Source organism: Aythya marila (assembly GCF_965140915.1).
Source record: "Aythya marila genome assembly, chromosome: 14".
In the NCBI taxonomy this organism is placed as follows: domain Eukaryota; kingdom Metazoa; phylum Chordata; class Aves; order Anseriformes; family Anatidae; genus Aythya; species Aythya marila.
The window spans coordinates 2,072,187-2,094,484 of NC_139055.1; positions in this window are offsets into that span (position 1 = coordinate 2,072,187).

The following is a 22,298-nucleotide window of genomic DNA, read 5'->3' on the forward strand; positions in this document are numbered from 1 at the left end:
TTTATATATTCGTATATGTATATATATATATATACACACACACATAATGAACTGGACTAACATTTCCAAAATGGAATCTGTAACTTTAAAAAACTTTCAGTTCAACCTAGTGTTCATTCTGACTCATGAGATATTTACAAATGATACCAAGGACACAATTTGGGACAAAAAGAAAACAAGAGCAATGCATTATTTTCATCATATAGGGAAGCACTTGCAATAGCCAAATTCAAACAACAGCCATGTTTATATATAGTGATCACTAAGCCTCCACATTGAAAATGTGTGCAAGTCCTGTTGACTCTTGGGAGCAAGGCTGGTTCTGGCTGCAGCAGTGTTGCTGTCCAGTGTCCTTTATGCAGGATATAATCATAAAATGGCCAATTTTGACACCCTTTGTGATAGTTTGACATGATGAGGTTTAGGGATGTGGATCTGATTACTTTCAAATCATTCCTTGCTGGACCAGCTCTCAGTGGTGTTTTAGCTAAAGCATGCGAACCAAATTTAGGCTAAAATCTGATCAGTTACTTGGGCATTTCTCTACCTAATTTAATGCATCTTGACTCCTTCGTGGAGTCCCTGGCACAGGTACAACTGCCTCCTAGTGCTTTTGGAGTAGCAGATTTTACTGAGTATGGATAATAGAACGAGTCCCCTAACACAATTCATTCTTGGAAGAGCAACATATACAGTTTATGGCATCCAATCATGGAAATGAAACAATAAAACCAGAACAGTGTGACTCAGGTGACCCATTACAACAGCTCAAGCATAAGATCATACATAATGAACACACTGAATTTGTAAGTAACCCACTGGCTCAGTCTGGCTCATACAGAATTTTTTACTGAATAAATATAAACAATGCAATACATTTTTATGTACAGGGCAAGTAAAGCAAGCCAATAAATTGTTTGTTTGGAATTGTTTGTCTTCTCTAATGCTAAGCAGTTGTAGGCAAGAAAAGGACTCAATGGCTTGACAAACGAAAAAGTATATATTCTGCACATAGTAAAAAAAAGTTGAACCATAAAAACCCTGAGACACACACACACACTTTGCTTCATAAGGAATTTTGAGAAGGCCACTAAGAAAATCGTTGAAATAAAACAGAGTACTATGATTCTCTGCCATGCATTAAGAAATTAGTAGCTTTTGTAGTAACTCTCAAGTCTATTTCTCCCTGCTTAGCTTTAGCTTCAGAATCTTTCTGACTTCATAAAAATGAAAAATTACATCATTCCCCTGTGTTTGGGATCTACACACCCCCTTAAGGTGAATAATTTCAACATAGCGTACTAAATTGAGGCCTGATTTTCAAGATTTATGTTTCTCCCCATAAATTACATCCCATAAGTTTTACAATAATTATAATCTTACATTCTTTGGAACACACATTATGATGTCTGGATAAGATACACATACACTGATAGGGTTTGGGGGGCTATTAAAACAGAATTGCTCAGCATGAAAAGTACTCATCTAGACCAAAGAATGAGCCCAAGTTCTGGACTTAGCATTCTACTTACATATTGTTTTCATATGTGGAGAGCTCAGACTTTGTGTCTTTATCTATGTTAACTGCTTTCCACAATATCTTCTTCTACTAACATTTCTTTTTCATGTAATGTTATACAAAAACCCGTAAAATAAACATGTAAATGTTATTATTTAATATAATTTATGAGAAATATTGATACTTTCACATAGGTTTAATCTGATTTTCAGACCACATATAAGGGAGAACTTCAAAGAAGTTTAAACCCCCAGGCACTAATCTTTACGACCTTCAACAGAAGTTACAGAAACATTAAAAAGGCAGTCACATCCTAGCAGGTTTTCTCTCTTATTTTAGAGACCAATCAGGACTAAACATTTATGGATGAAAGAAATAGTTCCAGTATTTCGAGAAAGCATAGAAGCCAGCACGTGTAAAGAAAAATAATGTAAATAGCTGCTTCAGTATTTCTGTGAAAGTCATACAGTCTTGGCTATGTAGAGAAGCTGACATTTACATTATTATTCTTCAGCTATTCTGCAGTTATTCTGAAATACTGGAACAGTTCCCATGGTCAGTAAATCAGGCCCAATAGTCTAGAATAACATTTTAGGAAAACACTTAAGGATTCATTGATACAGATAAAGGAAGACACTGTTTCCTGTGGATTAAATTTCTGTTGTGGAGAAAACCTGCTGATAAATATATTGGTTAAAAAAACTAATACAATATTTACTTATGTATCCCTACAGACGGAGTTAAAGGACAATTTACCTCTCACTTCTTCCTTACTCAAGGTGACTCCCAAAGGCCTCAAAGAAAATTTCCCCAACTCTTGACTTGTGCTGAATGGAAGGCACCCACCTACCAAAACAGCTAACTAAATATAATCCTGCTTCTCAGATTTATCCAGAATGGTTTATATTCAAAACCTCACAAAGACTAATCTCCATCTAAATTTCAAATATATTATATTTGTTTCTTTTTCATATGTAGACTTTCTGCTGTTGAGTTCCAAAGTCACTGTTCCTAAAATGGATGCTACTTTGAGATTCTAAGACCAGTGATTTCCTTATTATTTTATAATTTACCCTAGAAAAATGTTTATAGGGCAGCTGGAACATTAATCTTAGAGCTTCATTTTTACTGCCACAGGCAATTCTCAAAAAGAGAGATATGATCAGGAAATAAAAATAAACATGCTAGCTAAAGAGATGTTTATCCTATTGATTCTCTGCTTAATCCCATAAAATGCCTCCCTTCCAACACTAGCAGCCTCTCAAAAGACAGCTCAAAGTGATAGTATCTCATCTAAGGATATTTTCACACAGGGCAGCAGTAACTCCAAAAGTTAAAATCTGAGGAAATATTAGTAATGTTGCTAAAAAATTAAAAGATTTTCATCACAGCTGAAAAATTTTAAAAAGAAAAGGTTGACAAAGAATACATTACAAATGGGCTGGGAGAAGATGTGGAGAACAAAACAAACATGCAATTTTTTAAATGACTAGAATCAGTTGGAAAAGTTTAATTAAGTGACAGAAAAAAGAAAACGTATCATGGCTATATATCGATTTCCAAAAAAAGTTTTCATAGGAAGAGATTATCTAACATTCTCCAGCCTGACAGTCTGCATATTAAATTATTTTTTTTCAAAAAACTCCTCAGGACAGCAGTAGCACTAGGCCAGTCATTTTCCCTACAGTAACTGAAAGACATCTTCCAAGTTCTTCTCCTGCTACTCCATCCTGCCCATCAGTGATTTGTCCTTCAGGGATAAAAAGGAAATCACCAAACACAGAGTCAAAATTAAAAAAAAAAATAGAATAAGATAAGATAAGATAAGATAAGATAAGATAATAAAATAAAGGAAGGGGTTCAAGATCAATAAAAGAAAAGGGGTCTTAAATCATTGCTTCAAGCTCTGAGTTCACTGTTGTTTGGAGAAGTAACTCTATGACGATGAAACTGCACTGCGGATGTACAACTTCTCGTTTGAGCTGGGAGAGAGCAATGGTGCACATTGTCCTGGCAAGGCAGCATCTCGCTGCACCAAGTTCTTGTTCTCTACACTGAGACAGTGAGTCATCAAAACTTTAGTCAATCAGGACTTGAGGAGACATAAACAAACATTTATTGTATGAGTATTCAGATTTCGGAAATGATAGTGAAAATAGTATACTACCATTTCACTAAGGAAATGAGAGTTTACAAGGAAGAAGAGCATGTTTTCCATTACGGGATGTGTGTGTTAGAGCTCAGAAGTTTGTAAACCAGGTAAAAGGTTGTTTTAATAACAATGCTTGTTCTATGATTTCAGTGAAATCAAACAGTATTCAGAATCAGTGTTGTGGTGGGTGGCTATGGGAGCAGTGCATATTTCATGGTTTTCAAAGTTTCAGGACAGAAATAATATGCATAAGAGTTTAGTTGCAGAATTGTCTTCCTGAGAAGGTATTTCTAGTGTTTATCAGATATGCAAATACAATTAGCTATATGAATTCTTGTACAGTATTTGCATTAATGTGTGTTAAATTGATAGCTTAACTCCTGCTACACAATTTCTAACTTTTACAATTTCTACCTGATGGTTTAGAAGAAAACTCATTAAAGAACAAATATTTGCTGGTCAGTCTTTATCTTTACATATTAGTCAATAGTGCAATTGCATGAGAATATTCTCTAGCGAGTTCACGGACTGCTGCTATTACCAGCATATATACATACACTAGGTGAAATTTCCACAGGAAAAGTAAGGTTGGCTTTTTATGCAGAAGAGGGGAAAAACCACATTCAATGGTAATCAGTACATTCACAAGTTTTATTTTGGGGAAATTGCTTTCCCCAGTGAAATTGCTGAGGCGATCGGCTCCGGGGCAGACGTGTTCTGCAGCGGAGCAGGGGACCGAGGCGGACAGGGCTTTTTGTCCGGCAGTCCTCGCGAGGGAGGCTGATGAGGCGCGGGCGGAGCCAGCAGCGCCCCGTCCCAGGCTGTTTAAAAGTTGCCCCTAGGGAGCGCGGCGAACAGGATGGGCAAACAGGGCGTGGCACGTCGAAGGGCGAGGCACGGCAGTTTGCGCAGCAGTTCGCGTGGGCAGGGCAAGCGGGGGGGCCCATCATCGCTCTGTTGCAGCTGCCTCTCCCTTCGGTGCTTGTAACCTGCTTGCGCAGAACCTGACCATGGTATCGACCAGGCAGAAAACCGTGGCCTCCGCATCTCGTGCGGCATCTCTAGCCACAGTCACCAGTGTGGCTACTCAGACGGAGGGCTCGGGGAAACACGCAGCCGTCCAGGTCCTGGGCTGCAGAGTGTGCCCCAGCCTTCTGTCGGTCTCCGACAGCAGTGGTGGGTATGCCTGTGGGAGGTGTGCCCAGGTTGAAGAACTGCTCAGCCAGGTAGCGGAGCTCCGGGAGGAGGTGAACAGGCTCAGGAGCATCAGGGAATAAAAGAGGGAAATTGACTGGTGGAGGTGCACTCTACCCTCTCTGAGGCAGGCTCACGAGCCTGCCACAGCACAGGCGTCTCCTGTTATGCAGAAGACGGAGGTTCCCTCCTCCTGCCAGGCAATGGGAGGAGACCTAGATCAAGGGGGGGAATGGAGGCAGGTGCCTATTCGGGGTGGTAGGCGAGCCCTCTCTCTGCCCACCTCACCTTCTCATCTACCCTTAAATAATCGATATGAAGGACTAGAACAAGACAATCTGAATGACAAAGTAGATAAAAACCCGTCCCAGTTGGAGGGGGCGCCTAAGACAAGGCGACCTACACATCGCATTGCCACATCATCCTTCAAAAAAGAAAGAAGGGCTATTGTTATGGGGGGCTCCCTTCTGAAAGGGACAGAGGACCGATATGCTGACCAGACCCAACCCGCAGAGAAGTCTGTTGCCTCCCTGGGGCTCGGGTGAGAGACTTTGCCAAGAAAGTCAAGTGCCTGGTACGGCCCACTGACTACTACCCGCTACTGGTCTTTCAGGCTGGTAGCGATGAAGTAGCAACAAGAAGTCCGAAGGCGATCAAAAGAGACTTTAGGGATTTGGGGCGACTGCTTAGAGGATCAGGGGCACAGGTTGTGTTTGCCTCTGTCCTTCCGATAGGGGGGATCGAAGCTGAAAGGCGTGCTGTTCACATAAACTCGTGGCTTCGAGACTGGTGTGACCGGCAGAACTTTGGGTTCTTTGATCACGGGAAGGTCTATGCTACACCGGGCCTGATGGCACCGAATGGGATGCGCCTCTCTCGGAGAGAGGTAAGGATCTTTGGTCAGGAGTTGGCAGGGCTGATAGACAGGGCTTTAAACTAGAGTCGAAGGGGGAAGGGGCTAAAACCAGGCACGCCGGTGAAGACCTAAGGGATGGTACGCTAGAATCAGAGGGGCTGTGTGCCAGTGAGGTCCTTCAGTCAGATCCAGAAGGTGCTGAGTGTAAGGAGATGCACCTGAAGTGCTTCTACATGAACGCACGCAGTATGAGGAATAAAATGGATGAGCTAGAAGTCCTGGCCCAGTCCCGCAACTACGACATCATCGGCATAAGCGAAACCTGGTGGGATGAGTCCTGTGACTGGGGTGTTACGATAGATGGTTACAGGCTCTTCAGGAGGGACAGGCAGGGTAGGCGAGGTGGTGGGGTGGCGATGTATGTGAAGCAGGGGCTGGACTGTGTGGAACTTCAGGTCGGCAATGGCAAAGTTGAGAGCCTCTGGGTAAGGATCAAGGGACGAACGAATAAAGGGGATGTCATTGTGGGAGTCTATTACAGACCGCCTGGCCAGGACGATAGCGCCGATAAATACTTCTTTACAGAACTAAGAGAGGCCTCGAGATTAACTCCCCTTGTCCTTATGGGGGACTTCAACTTGCCAGACGTTAACTGGGAGTGCCACACGGCTGACACGAGCAAGTCCAGGAGGTTCATGAAGCACCTAGATGATAACTTCTTGGTGCAGGTGCTAACGGAGCCAACTAGGAAAGGTGCCCTCCTAGACCTGTTGCTAGAAAACAGAGAGGGTCTGGTGGGAGATGTGGTGATTGGTGGCCGCCTCAGTCATAGCGACCATGAAGTGGTTGAGTTCAAAATTTACGGTGACAGAAGGAAAAGTGCCACCAAAACTTCATCCCTAGATATGGGGAAAGCGGACTTCAGGCTGCTCAGGGAACTAGTCAGCAAGGTCCCCTGGGAAACTGCTCTTGAAGGCCTTGATGTCCACCAGTGCTAGTCATTCTTTGAGCGATGCCTCCTAGAAGCACAAGATCAGGCAATTCCTAAATATCGCAAGTCAGGCAGGCGGGGCAGGAGGCCGGCGTGGCTGACCAGGAACATTCTAATGGAGATTAGGCGGAAACAGAGAGTGTTTCGCTACTGGAAGGAGGGCCAGGCGTCATGGAAAGAATACAGGGATGCTGTTCGTGTTTGTAGGGAGAAAGTTCGTGTGGCCAAAGCACACCTAGAGTTGAAGCTGGCTGTGTCTGTGAGAGAAAATAAAAAGGGTTTTTTTAGATATGTGAATGGAAAAAGGAGAACTAAAGAATACATAGGGCCGCTCCTTGATAGGGAAGGTCTCCTCACAGACAACGACATAGGCAAAGCAGAGACGCTTAACGCCTTCTTTGCCTCTGTCTTCAATGCCGATGATGGGCTTCGGGACCCAGGGTGCCCTGAGCTGGAGGACCGGGACGGTGGGGATGACAAACTCCCAACCGACCCTGAACGTGTGCGGGATTTGCTACTCCACCTGGATCCCTACAAGTCCATGGGTCCGGATGGGATTCATCCCCGGGTGCTGAAAGAGCTGGCGGACGTCATCGCGGAACCTCTCTCAATTATTTTTCAACGATCCTGGGAATTTGGAGAGGTCCCGGTAGACTGGAAGCTGGCAAATGTTGTGCCGATTTTCAAGAAGGGTCAGAAAGAAGACCCTAGCAATTACAGGCCTGTCAGTCTCACGTCAGTGCCTGGTAAAATCATGGAGAAGATGGTTCTCGAACTTATTGAGGCGCACCTGGGGGACAAAGCAGTCATTGGTCCCAGCCAGCATGGGTTTGTGAAGGGTAGGTCCTGCCTAACTAACCTGATTTCCTTTTATGATAAGATCACCTGTATGGTGGACCAAGGGAAACGAGGTGATGTGATTTTTTTGGACTTCAGCAAGGCTTTTGACACGGTTTCCCATAGGATACTACTGGACAAAATGTCCACCATACAGCTAAATAAAAACATCATACGATGGGTGAGCAATTGGCTAACGGGCAGGGCCCAAAGGGTTATGGTAAATGGGGCTGCGTCAGGCTGGCGGGCGGTCACCAGTGGGGTCCCTCAAGGCTCCATTTTAGGGCCGGTACTTTTCAATATTTTTATAAACGATCTGGATGTAGGAATAGAAGGTATTTTGAGCAAGTTTGCTGATGACACCAAACTTGGAGGAGTTGTGGACTCGAATGAGGGTGGAAAGGCCTTGCAGAGGGATCTGGACAGGTTGGAGAGCTGGGCGATCACCAACCGCATGAAGTTCAATAAGAGCAAGTGCCGGGTCCTGCACCTGGGACGGGGAAACCCTGGCTGCATGTACAGACTGGGCGATGAGACGCTGGAGAGCAGCCTAAAAGAGAGGGATCTGGGGGTTGTGGTAGACAGCAAGTTGAATATGAGCCAGCAGTGTGCCCTGGCAGCCAGGAGGGCCAACCGTGTCCTGGGGTGCATCAAGCACGGCATCGCTAGTAGGTCAAGGGAGGTGATTGTCCCGCTCTACTCTGCGCTGGTGCGGCCTCACCTTGAGTACTGTGTGCAGTTCTGGGCACCACAGTATAAAAAGGACATGAAACTGTTGGAGAGTGTCCAGAGGAGGGCTACGAAGATGGTGAAAGGCCTGGAGGGGAAGACGTACGAAGAACGGCTGAGGTCACTGGGCCTGTTCAGCCTGGAGAAGAGGAGGCTGAGGGGAAACCTCATCACAGTCTACAACTTCCTCGTAAGGGGGTGTCGAGGCAGGAGACCTTTTCTCCATTAACACCAGTGACAGGACCCGCGGGAACGGGGTTAAGCTGAGGCAGGGGAAGTTTAGGCTTGACATCAGGAGGGGGTTCTTCACAGAGAGGGTGGTTGCACACTGGAACAGGCTCCCCAGGGAAGTGGTCACTGCACTGAGCCTGTCTGAATTTAAGAAGAGATTGGACTGTGCACTTAGTCACATGGTCTGAACTTTTGGGTAGACCTGTGCGGTGTCAAGAGTTGGACTTGATGATCCTTAAGGGTCCCTTCCAACTCAGGATATTCTATGATTCTATGAAATGTACAAAGAGGAACTGTCTTACTCTGCCCAAACAATATCTAAAATACATGTGCTTTTGGCATCTAAGCTTTTGAAGGTCAGACCTGAAATTAATCTTAAAACAGTGATAGAGCAAAGAGAAGAAAAAAAAAAAAAAAAAAAAACACTTTCCTTTCTCTTGCACAGTCAAGCTGTTTTCACCAGCAGTTCTCTCTGTCATGTCAATGGGCACTGAGGCACTGAGCACACCAGCTGGTATAACACAGCTTCAGAGATCTTTATTGGGGGTGGGAAAGCATGTTCACACTGCAGCAGTGGTACTGAAATATAATACACCAGAAAAGATACATTTCATTCTGAGTTGTTCCTTCAAGTGGAATCTGAAAACACCATATTGGGCTGGGGCTGTAAGACAGCTGCTTAGTACCCGCTTCAGTACCGAGCAGTTCATGATTGATTTCCTTCCTCTTATTCATCAGTATGGAAGGTTTATTTCTTTCAAGTGTGATGCAAGTAAAAACTGTTATTTTAAGTAACAGGCACATTAAAAATGTGTATGATTACAGAACTTAATATTATATTTTTCTCAGACTCATTATTTTTCTTACCCTTTATTGATTCCTGGAGATATCTCTATTATCTCAGGAAATACTGAATCTTGCAACCAGGCTGAAAATGTTGAGTCATGTACTGTACATGTCTTTCCCCCTTTGGTCAGTTTTCTGGATTTGCTCAGTCCATAGAAAGCCAGACAGTTTTGTTACCACACCTTTTTGCCTTTTTGCTTTTTCTATGGGTAAATACCAATTTCTTTTCCAGACTAACAGACACTGATACAGTATACTAGTCATAGACATGAATAAACTATGAAACATAACATGGTTTAACTTTAGGGTCTTTACAAGACTTTCAAAAGATTTTCTTTTAAAAAAAAATATTCTTTTCACATAAACCATATAAGATTTTTGTTGAAGTAATGAGGAAACAATACCTTCATGACATGTTAATATACAGGCATGTATCCTAAGATGAAAAAATAGGAGAGCACTGAGATCACTGAAAAGTACATGACGCGAAACAGAAAGATGAAGGATCCCAAACCAAGAAACATATAGTTTGAACTAACTGTACTTAAAGGGACTGTCAGCCAGATTTTGACAATTCTATTAATTGAAAATTCTAAATTAAACACTACATACAAATTTGCCTGGAAAGGATTTGGATCTCTACAGGTCTGTCAGGTTCATGCCAGCAATACAGATGGAAAATCTCATGCAACAGGGTTTTAAAAAGAAATGAAAATACTTCTATTTCAGAATGAGAGAGGATTTAGTAATCTACAATTAGTCCAAGTTAAGGTATTTTTTCCCCCTTAGGGCAATTCTTGATAAGTATGTGTTACAGTAATCAGTAAACAGTAATCCCAGTCAGATTAATTTTATTTATACAGAGACATGAATTTAGATGAGCCTCTCAGGCTACAGAGAATGCTGAGTTGAACAGCAACAACAAGTTCTGATCAATTTTTCCAGCATCAGATGCAAATTGATAACTTTTTTAGAACAGCTGTATTTAAAGACTTCTATTTGAAAGACTGTATTTGCTGGAAAGTTTCTGTAACATGAAGATCTACAGCTGTACCTTTCATTTAGCTATCTGAAAATTTTATGTGATCTAGATAGGCACGTTGTTCATTTTGCTTTCCAAAACCAGCTGTTTCCCCATGACAGGTGTGGGAGGTACACTGAATGTCGTTTTACATGTGAACAGCAGAGAAAAAACAGATTTAACTTTTTAAAAAGCACCTGTTTATGAACCTTGATAGCAGGCAATGTAGTTTTCAAGATTTTAATGATTTCAGTAAATTAACCATCAGCTCACAAAACAGATGGCAGTATTACTGCCCATCAGATTTAAAAATATCCCAAGAGAACTGAAAACCCACATCAAGTCTTCTGTAATTAATCCAGTAACTAAAGATTGTACTCTGGGTGTTAATTAACAGCCTCACTTTGAATTAGCTGAGTTAAATAAAAAATAAATAAAATGAAAGAGAGAGAATATGAAGGTGTTTGCTTTTTTTTTTTTTTTCCTTCTTGTTCATAAGGAACTTAGCATGAACAGTCTCGAAAGAAATCTGTAATTCTTTTCACCTTCTTATCTTGCTAAGTGTTTGTAATTATTAATGAGCTCAACAAATCCTCATCATTACTTTATATTGTGACTTCTGTGGGTATTAGGCAAAGATTTAGACATAGTAAGCCTATCAGAAACTGATTTACAAATTTAAAGGTACATTCCAACAAATGTTTCCTCTGAAATGCATAAGGAACAATTTTTCTGGATTATTATAGTGACTTAATTGTATCCATTCCTAATTAATGTGGAATAAATGAGATCAGTATTTGGCTCACTGGCTTTATTAAACTGTAAATCGATCATTAAATATAAACAGCATTTTATTATTATTATTATTATTTTATACAGGTATACGTCTTCTCTAATGGAAAACAGTTGCTTCAAGATATTCTTTTAAGCAGATAAATACTGCTTTCCTCCTCTGATTAATTAATATCTTATTGGCTGTTAGAAGAGGTCGTGCTAAGTCTATGTTGGTCCATCAATCTTTTAAATAAACCAGTGAAGCCAAAGGAAAAATCTGTCATTCTCATGATCAGATCATAGTCCTGGATCAGGCTCATGAAGAAACTTCAGAGCTCAAACATCATACTATATGAATTACACTACTTTCTTAATCTAATGAAAAATGAATGCCCAGGCAGGCATAACAAGAAGAAGTGAATTTGTTCAGAATGCTGAATTTATAATAATTAAGTATAGTGCTGATCAATGAAAAACTCTGAAATCTTCTATGAATGCATTCTGTGTTCATAACTATCAGCAGTATTAGCAGACAGCATCCTGTTGTGAGTGCTGCCCATGCTTTCAAATAGTCTAACAAGAATTTAAAGAGATAATGAGAAATACAGAGACTTGCAGGCACAGTCAGATCTGAAATGCTTTCTGTAGTTCTGTTTGGAATTTCAAATGCTTTTTATGTGTTTGAAGAAACCTGTAGAAGATGATTTTTCATTTATTTTATCCTCTTAAGGAACTACACGGTTCAGTTCATTGCATTCTCTGCATCCTTTGTTGGACTTATTTTACCAGGATTCTAGATGGACAATCTGAACTCTTGTTCTTAACTGGATCGTACTCCATTAAATTTAACATATGAAATATTCATCTTTACCTAAAGAGTCATAAAAATCATGATTGTAAAATTATGGGTGTGAAGTCCAAAGACTGCAGACTGAGCAGGAAAGAGAGACCCATGCAATCATTCATCTGGTTTTCTGTTTTACATTTCCTTAGAGTGAATGTCAAGTACAAAAAAAAAATCAAAACACTTTAAAGTTTTTTTTTACAATGAGAATTTAACACCCAATACCTGGAAATGCTGATCTTGAAAAATCTTGATTTCTACCTTACACAAATACACTACAAGAATTGTCATTAATCTATTGTGTCAGTGCACTTAAATAAATGTCTGTATGCATGGAAAGACAGACAGAATTAATTCAATTAACTAGAGCTGTACTGGTAAGAAAGGAGCATAAAGAAGAAGCCAAGAAGAGTCTATAATCTACCGAGATCACAGTGGATGAAGAAGTTGGATTTCCTGCTGTAGTATGCTTTGGAATTTAAGGTATATATTTGAAGGCTATCTGTGTCAGTGGATGCAATATTTAGTGTAGTTGTCACAGCCAAAGTCAGTGCTAGGGAATGATAAAACAAGCATGGAGTGACATTCTTTTCTACTGTTAAGGATTCTATAAATGAAGAATATTTAGTTTTGCTACTGCTTCAATATGAAAAGATTCTAATAATACAAAGTCATATTTTATATTTACAAATATTTTTCCTTAAAAAAGAAAAAAAAAAAAAAGTTTCGCAGTGCTGTACAGCTCATGTTTCTAAAATTTATGCTTTTACTCAATGCACTGGAGAAAAAAAAAATCAAATATTTCTCCAAATTTGGACATATATGTGCCATAAAGTAAATTTTTGCCCATTTTTACATATTTCTATTTTTTCAGATTTAATAAATCAGAAATATTTGGGTAAATATGCGAGCAGTCGGGATACTATCTGACAATTGAGTAGCTCTTTCTAAAATTTCATAAATCTTCTTCCTCAGGGTGAAGACAATAATAAAAAAAATGGAATCTGGAAGATACTTTGGGAAGCTGTTTCATCTGCCCTCCCACTGCAAAACCTGTTAACTCTGATCGTTGCATCCCTCCAGGGTGAGTTAATTTCAACAGATGTAGGTCACTTAATCTTAGTTCCCTTTCCTGAAGTATTGAAAATGTCAAGGAAATAGTCAAGAAGAATACTTCTTGCTTCTTACACAGAAAGCTTTGAAAATTTGTCCAAATTCAGAAAAGTTCTAACTACTTCTTCCCTTGGACACTACAGAGTCCAAAATAAATAACAATTTTTCATACAAAACATTAAAATACCATAATCTCAAGTGAAAACTTCTGTGCCTTTTGATAAATGATACCGAGGTTTGGTCTTTTGTTGTATTTATTTATTTATTTATTTATTTATTTATTTTTAAGATGAGATGTTGAGAGCATATTTTGCTCTATGGTTTTCCTGCGATTGAGGCCATTCATTATTTTAATGGCAGTAAGCAGCAGCATGACTTTTCTACATATTTTGTCCAGTCTGTTTAAAAAAAACTTTCAAAAAAACTATAATCTAATTTTATACCAAGTGAAGTGTTTTATACCAAGATGATTTCATTTTATTATCTTTATTGCAGAGCAGAAAAAAAATCCTTAGGCTTTGATCAAAAAAAAAAAAACAAACAAAGTCTGCATACGAAGATAGTTGGACATTTTCATTGATTTTTCATTGATTTTATTGGAGGTAGGGAAGAGATGGCCAAAACAGAGGGAAAAGAGAAGGGGAAGTACTGAAAACATGTGTACGTGATCAGAGGAAAAGGGAAAAAAAAAGAATAATTAAAAATGTGTTTTGCAGTTATGGAAAAGAGAATATCGGATTGACAATTTAGTCTCAACAAAATATTTCTAATTCTTGGCCTACAGGGACATTAAAATTGTAAAGTAATAATACCACTGGCTAAGGTGTAAACAAATTGTAGAATATTCTCTGTTTAAAAGCCAAACACTCACATTTATGCAACTGGAAGCTGAACACGAACTGACTAAAAGCCTTCCACAATGAAACGTGCATGATCTAGATGAAAGAGAATAGGCCCTCCCTGGTGAAAATCATTAATTTTAAGCTACGGATGACAGCCTAAACTTGACTGGCAAGGGCAAAGGAGGACATGCCACAGCAAAAGTATTAACATCCCAAAAGTAAAGATAAGGCCAAGCCATCATATGAACTGAAGGTTTCTCCTTCTGTGGGAAAGAAAACTTGTACCAAACTACAGCAACGACCTATCTGGCCACTACAATTCCTTTCTGTTTGCACAGATTTAGTGCAAGATTATTTTATTTTATTTTATTTTATTTTATTTTATTTTATTTTATTTTATTTTATTTTATTTTATTTTATTTTATTTTATTATTGCTAGAAGTGGCATCATCTTTAGGTCTTGGTTACCTATAATGAAACTATTTTATTTGAGTATTCTCACCCTTCCTTCATGGCCCTCTTCTCAATTAGGTACAGGCTTCCCAGTAAGATTTTTTTATTTGCAGAACTTGCAAAGAACAAGTCAGTTGCAAAGAATTTTAAAATGTTTAATAAAATCAACATAGAAATCAATCTTTACAGTGGGTTCATTTTTTGCAATAAAGCATTTCAAAACAATTTGAGTTAAAGCACTGTTTTGTGTCAGTGGCATAAGAAAAACTTTGAAATTTTTGACAAAGACTTCTTTTTCAGAAACAAACAAACAAACAACCAAAACTAGCAATAGAAAAAAGTATTAGCTATCATTTGTTCAGCAGGGTCTAACAGGGAAAATAAATTCCTTTGATTTTACCTAAGACAAAGCCCTGGGATTTATGTTTTCTTGTAGTGCAGGCCTTTGTTGCTTTTGGATCAGAAGAGAATTTTTCTCTAAGCAGCTACAAGATGAGACAGATTATGACATACTGGTTTGATACGGGAAAAGAAAAGGGCATATTTAGCAATTCAAGTTGGTTTTAACTTTCCAATAATAAATCGGCATTGTAACCCAGGCAGTTAAAACCTTTAGAGGTAAAGCACAAAATGTAACCACAGCCATTCTCCTCACATATATATGCAGGGAAAGAGATCTTTTAGGAAGGAAAGGTAGCTTGCCCCTTTATCAAACTTCACACATTTCTGTATGGCTGTGAAAAATGCATCTCTTTGTCTGATATCTTTTAAAGCTCTTAGTAAGTCTATAACGTTCTTTTGTTCTCCTCAACTAATACCTAATCCTCTTCTGGAAAGCAAAGATAATCAATCTGTTTTTCTCAGCCAGCAATAGGAGACAGTGCTCTTTAGTCACAGCATCCATCTTCTCCAGAGAGTATGAACTGTCTAATTATTGGGGTCCACTGAAGTCAACTAACAATGATAATTTACATCAGTTGAGTATCGTCCTATTATTTTATATTACAATACAGCAGTGAACCAGGAATCAGTCTAGCAATGCTGGGGGGTAAGTACATAGAAGGAAACATGCATTGCTAGATGAAAGTCTAGTCTTTGATGATTTTGCTTAATGAAGAACCATTATGTATTTACTACATACACAAAGGAATGTGTGAAAGGGAAAAATACGAAAAACCGAAGGGAGAGGATGGAAACTTTTGCATTGACAACTGCACAGTGAAATTCAGCTATCTGCAAAGCTTTTAGCTAACACTGCCCATTAATATATTTAACTCCAGGATACTAACCCCTCAAAGTCCAGCATTATCATTATTGCAGCATATGCCGTAAACATGTGCTTCCAACAATTGTTTTAAGTTCTCTCTGTGGGCTGGATAAACAGTCACCAAAACAGCAAGAGCAGATAATTATCCAAGACTGAGAAAGAGAGTTCCTTGTGATGATTGTCTGGTAGGAATGATAACCAGGAGCAATCATGTGGCAGAAAGTACTGATCAAATCATAGAAGGCCTGTACAAAAGAAAAAAAAAAAAATCACTGCTGATTGGACAGCAGAAGCAGCAGACAATAGGGATGATTATATTGATGGTGGTAGACATGGGGCTGCAAGAATAGCAGCTCACACATCAGAATCTTTGACTAGCAGAAGCTGTGAGAGTAAAAATAGATGCTAAGGAGCAGCTGATAAGAAATCAGAAAGGAAATACGAATTCATTGGAGAAATGAAGTGTGATTAGGGCATACTGAAATTAAATACAAGAAAGGCAAAAGGAAGTGAGAGGAAGATACCTGGATACTTGGAACAACCTAAAAATAGAATATTAACTAGATGACATATGAAATATATAATTAAACAACCAGAAGATCTGTGCAAAAGAACTGGTCCTACAGTTACTGAGCCAGACAATAGGATTAGACCATAGCAGGCTATCTTGGCAAAATCAGCTGATCAGACAGCTAGAACTTGGAAACAGAAGGACATGCAGCTGCTCGCTTAGACAGTAACAACTCAGCAAATGTAATGATGGGGCAGCTGCAGTATTAGGCAATATTGAAATTAGGCAGCAAGAAATGATATGAGAGCCCCAAGACCAGGCAACAGAAATAGAAAATGCCATATCATAAACAGAATGGGAAAGAAAGCAATTGATTATAAAAATAACAGGATCTGACAGCAGCAGGGCTGGATCAGACAGCAGGAGTAGCTGACTGGCCAGGGAAGAGAATCAGACAGCATATGCAGCCCATCAAGCAGGAGAAGGATCCAAAACCAGGCACAGTTCTTTGGCAAGAAGGAAAATAACCCCATCGGAGCAATTAATCCAATTTGACAAGACGAGTGGATTCTCCTACACTAAAAATGCTCTAGAAACGCATGGAACCATGTAGCAGAGCAACCATCATCATTTAGTGTTAAGCAGCACTAATACCAACCCGTGTCTGGAGCCTGTGGCACTTTCCTCTGCCATGGTCCATGGACCCTTCCTCCAGCGGGTAATGGGAGTTTGAAGAGAAGGGGCTGGATCTGTGTGTTCACACATAACATGATGACTGTAATCCTTTACCAAGGCAAGGTCTTTGACATTTTCTCTCACTGCTGTTTTGAGCTCCACTGGTTTGAGAGGATTATGACTAATGATTAAATCCAGCAGCCTCATTTTCTCTGTACAAAGCACCAGAAATTGTCTTTTGTATCTTTTTCCTGCACTTGGCAAAGTTCTGTTTTAAGCTGCAGCATAGTCAAGCCCTCAATAAAATATCAGCAAGACACTGAGAAAACAGAGTAGATTATAGGTCAGTGTCATTAGATATCATCTGACCTACTGCACTAACAGAGTATATGACATTGAAAAAGAAATAGCACCAATACATCATTGATCCCTTAAGCATATACAACTGCTATTAATTTCATCTTTCATCAGCTTACTCCCCCTGTACTGTTGCCAATTTCTGATGATTGTTTCCATTCCTATAAATCACTGGAATGCCAGGAAACATTACAAAAATCATAGAGAGGTGAAAAAGCATTTTTCACTCTCTCTTCCACTCCCCCCTCTGCCTTCCTGCACAGAAGCCATAGAGTTATGCCTGTACTGAGGATTTCAGTCCTTTTTATTTAATCTTTGAAGGTCTGTGACAACATAACCAGCCAACTCCTGCAAGACAGTGGTTAGGAAGTTTTGCAGACCATTTTAGTTCATTTAACAAAAGCTGCTGAGGCTAGCACCATTGCTGCAGCTCAGCACCATTTCTTGTTGCACTGATCTTATAGTAGCCGAACTGACCTTTATGACCATTTTCTTTGTAGTGATTTTGATGACTTGGTTGATCTCAATGATTTGAAACCAAGTTAACCTATTAAATCTGCTTACGGAACCTCATCACTGATTTTGGTTGCTCCTGCTCTCTGTCTCCCCTATTTCTTCTGTGTGTCCCCTCCCCCCAAAACAGTCCTACATGTCTGACCAGCAGCAGAAAGCCCATAGAATCAACTACACTAAAACTTTCATGAGGTTTCTCAACCCTCTGCCTGTTCATGTTCTTGACGATAAAAGTAAATTTTTGTATGGCAAGCAGAGAGGTCTCCCTGGTCTCTCCTCTTACTCCACCAATAAACAAGTAAGTGTCAGATCTTCAGGTTCCCCCATGTAAATACACATGGGGGAACCTGGGTTATCTCTATGAGATATCTATGAGAGAGAACCCAGGATCTCATTCAGGTGGTGATGCTCTCTCATCAGCTGTTCTTACTCAATATGTCTGATCTGAATTTAATTTTGCTGTTAACCTGGGCCAGAGAAGGTTGCTTGAGGTTATAGCAAAAGCACAGGAGCAGCTTTCAGTTGTGCTGACAGTCTGCCTAGTTTGGCGTGTGACTGGAAAATAAGTAACGGAGTTAATGTTAGTTCTCAAATATCTTCCCATATCTGCTGCTGTGGCATATGCATGATGTCTGCCTTCTCCTTGGTCTGCACTGAGACCATTCAAGGCTTATCTATGGTGATCAATACTTACAGCTTTATCACATTTCCACTCCCTCAAAAAAAAATTACACAGCACTTGACCAAATAGCCTGGCCTTGCAACTCGTCACATGGGTTTAATTAGCACTCCGAGCCTGACTGCTCTGACTGAAGTAGCACTGTCTGACTAAGAATACTACGAATACCAGGAGAAGATCTATAATTACAGTCTGAGGTAGAAAAAAGGCTTCTTGGCTTAACTACATTAGTGCTGTGCACCATCTAGGTCGTACAGCGTACAGTGCAGGTCCCTGAAGTTGCTTCTGTTTTTCTGAACAAAACTCCACCCCATGGATGAGATGAGTGGGAAGAATGTAAATTTTGGTGATGTTCCTTTAGTAAGAATTATGTCTGCTAAGTGGCAAGTCACCAGCTGCAGCATGTTATCACTTCTTTAGCTCCATTCACAGACCAGCCTGACCTCATGGTCTGCAGAGTAGAATTTGGAACAGGAAAGAAGTCATGGTACAGCTCCAGAAATGCGAGAAAGCCCTGCTGAATGTGTGAGAGAAGCTATTGTGCAGTGTCTGATTTGAGAGACTTGCTGTCATATTTCTGAGGCCAGCCTTGCAATATACAGCTATACTGTGAGTACTGAAGTACTATTGGGAGAAGCATACAGAATGTGCTGGAGACTTCCAGCATTAAAGCATCTTTTTCTGCCATCATTATTGCAAAGAAAGTAGGTGTCTCCACCGAAGTCTGTGTTCTTCCTAATCTGTAGGGCACTATTCTCTCTGCAGCTTTAATAATGTCTAAAGTAAATTAAGGATAACTTTAACAGCTGGCTAAATATTGAATAATCTCTGAGACGAAGAGATTTGAATCTATATTCAATATAAATACACAGGAAGGAAGTGAATCCCAACATTTCCTCCTGATAAGTGTTATGCAGAGGAGGACTGTCTCCACAAAGCTCGCTTTCCACGCTGTATTTAAAAGGACAGGGTGCAAATGGTTTTAAAAACTGGTGAAGTTAATGACAGGCCTAGGCCAACCCTTCCCATTTGCTGTGTGGTTTCACAGCCTGTCCCCAGTCACTCTCACCAGCCTCCAAAGTTCAAAATGACAGAGCAGCCCCAAACAGTATTTTCTCCTTGCAGCTCAGATAAAAGCACTCATGACAAGGTGGGGAATGGATTGGAGCAGTGCCTTTGAACCCAGCCTTTCCCTGCAGCTGGCTGTGCTGAGAATTGGAGGAGCCAAAGCCTTGAGGGGCAGCTAACAAGACTTCCTCCTTGTAACAAGCTCCCCCAAACAATTTGTGAACTGTTCTCCAAGGTGGTTTTAGGTAGTGCCCCAATTAACATGATGGGTCTTGGGCTTAGCAGTCAGGAGTGCATATTGTGTATAGGGAAACAGTAAAGTGCACAACACGAAGCCAGGATTTAGGTCTACTGCAGAACTCAGTGTCACCATGTTCAGGGTCCCTTTTCAGTTTGGGCCTAAATTTATCTTCAAACATAGTCCTTTTTCAAGTGTGTAGTTATTTATACAGGCAATATATCCTGCATTTATTTCTTACATGTATTAACATGCAATTTATCCCATTACCCATAATTACGAAATGTGCAGACAATCCAAGTGTAATGTGGTGTCCACTTCCAGGTTTACAAAAATACCTGCAAGTTGTGCAGCAACCTTAGGGACATGGCCCTCAACCCTTGGCTTCCTAAATGTTTGCAAGTACTTCTGGGAAAATAAGATGGGACTTGCTCTCTGTGTGTTAGGCTTGCAGAAGAGAAGTGCTGCAGGTTCTGCTGGCTCTGACCCTGGGGTCAGGGCACTACCCTGCAGCCCTTGCAGCAGCACCAGCAGCAGGAATCACATCCATGCTGCACCATTACTGCTTGCTGTCTGGCAGCATAGCGAGCCAACTGGCCACTGTATGAGCTGAGCTGTGCATGCGGGCTCTTCTCTTTCACCTCCTACTACACCATAGTTTGACTACATAAAAGTATCCTTAAAAAAAAAAAAAATAAAAATGGTGGGACTGGAAGGAAAACACTGCCAATTCTGGCCAAAGTCCATTCTACACAGCACCATTTGCGAATGCAGCAGTGACCTGATCCTTCTTCAACTTATCATAAGGCAAATTTTTTAAATCCTCCTTAATTTTGGCTGCCACCAATGCAGCCTTTATGTCGCATTTAGCAAATAAACTAATGTGTGTACATAAAGAAGAAAGCTACTTTTGGCTAAATAAGTAGAATTTGGTTTCAAAGTTAATAGGTATTTCTAAATAGCAGACACCTAGATATCATCTTTAAACATCCCTTTAACATCCTTTAACCATTAGCGTGGTGAAAGTTAGGGCAAGAAAGAACATTTTTTTCAACTATACATTGCCTTTTAGTTCTTTGAAAAAAAAAAAAAAAAAACTTTTGCAGTACATAGCTACAAAGCAACTATTTAACAACAAAAGGTATAATATTTTACAGCTGAAGCACATAAGGGATTTATGATTCTCAGATGTCAACTGGGATCACTGCACAGCTGACACGAGCAAGTCCAGGTTTGTAAAGCACCTAGATGATAACTTCTTGGTGCAGGTGCTAAGGGAGCCAACTAGGAAATGTTCCCTCCTAGATCTGTTGCTGGAGAACAGAGAGGGTCTTGTGGAAGACGTGGCAATTGGCAGCTGTCTTGGTCATAGTGACCACGAAGTGGTTGAGTTTAGAATTTATGGTGACAGAAAGAAAACTGACACCAAAACTTCAGCCCTGGATATAGGGAAATCAGACTTTAGGCTGCTCAGGGAACTAGTCAGCAAGGTCCCCTGGGAAACTGCTTTTGAAAGCATTGGCGTCCATCAGTGCTGGTCAGTCTTTAAACACTGCCTCCTAAAAGCACAAGATCAGGCAATTCGAAAATATTGGAAATCAGTCAGGTAGGACAGAAGGCTGGCCTGGCTGACCAGGGATCTTCTACTGGAGCTTAGGTGAAAAAAGAAAGTGTACAGCTGCCGGAAGGAGGGTCAGGCGACAAGGAAGGAATACAGGGATGCTGTTCGTGTTTATTGGGAGAAAATTTGTGGGGCCAAGGCCCAACTAGAGTTGAAGCTGGCCATGTCTGTGGGAGACAATAAAAAAGGTTTCTTTAGATATGTGAACCAAAAAGGAGAAAAAGGAGAACCAAAGAAAACATAGGTCCGCTACTTGATGGGGAAGGTCTCCTCACAGACAACAACACAGGCAAAGCAGAGACGTTTAATGCCTTCTTCCCCTCTGCCTTCAATGCTGATGATGGGCTTCGGGACCCAGGCTGGAGGACCATGACAGTGGGAATGACAAACTCCCAACCGACCGTGAATGTGTGTGGGATTTGCTGCTCCACCTGGATCCATACAAGTCCATGGGTCCAGATGGGATTCATCCCAGGGTGCTTAAAGAGCTGGCTGATGTCGTCGCGGGACCTCTCAATTATTTTTCAACGCTCTTGGGAATCTGGAGAGGTCCCAGTAGACTAGAAGCTGGCAAATGTTGTGCCGATTTTCAAGAAGGATAAGAAAGAAGACTCTAGCAATTACAGGCCTGTAAGTCTCATGTCAGTGCCTGGTAAAATTATGGAGAAGATGATTCTTGAAGTTACTGAAGTGCACCTGAGGGACAATGCAGTCATTAGTTCCAGCCAGTATGGGTTCATGACGGGTAGGTCTTGCCTAACAAATCTGATTTCCTTTTATGACAAGATCACCCATCTAGTCGATCAAGGGAAACCAGCTGCTGTGATTGTTATGGACTTCAGCAAGTCCATATGGACTGTAGGACCTCATTGTGGTCTACAACTTCCTCTGTAATCACCAGTGACAGGACCCGCAGGAACGGGGTTAAGCTGAGGGAAGTTTAGGCTGGGCATCAGGAAGAGGTTCT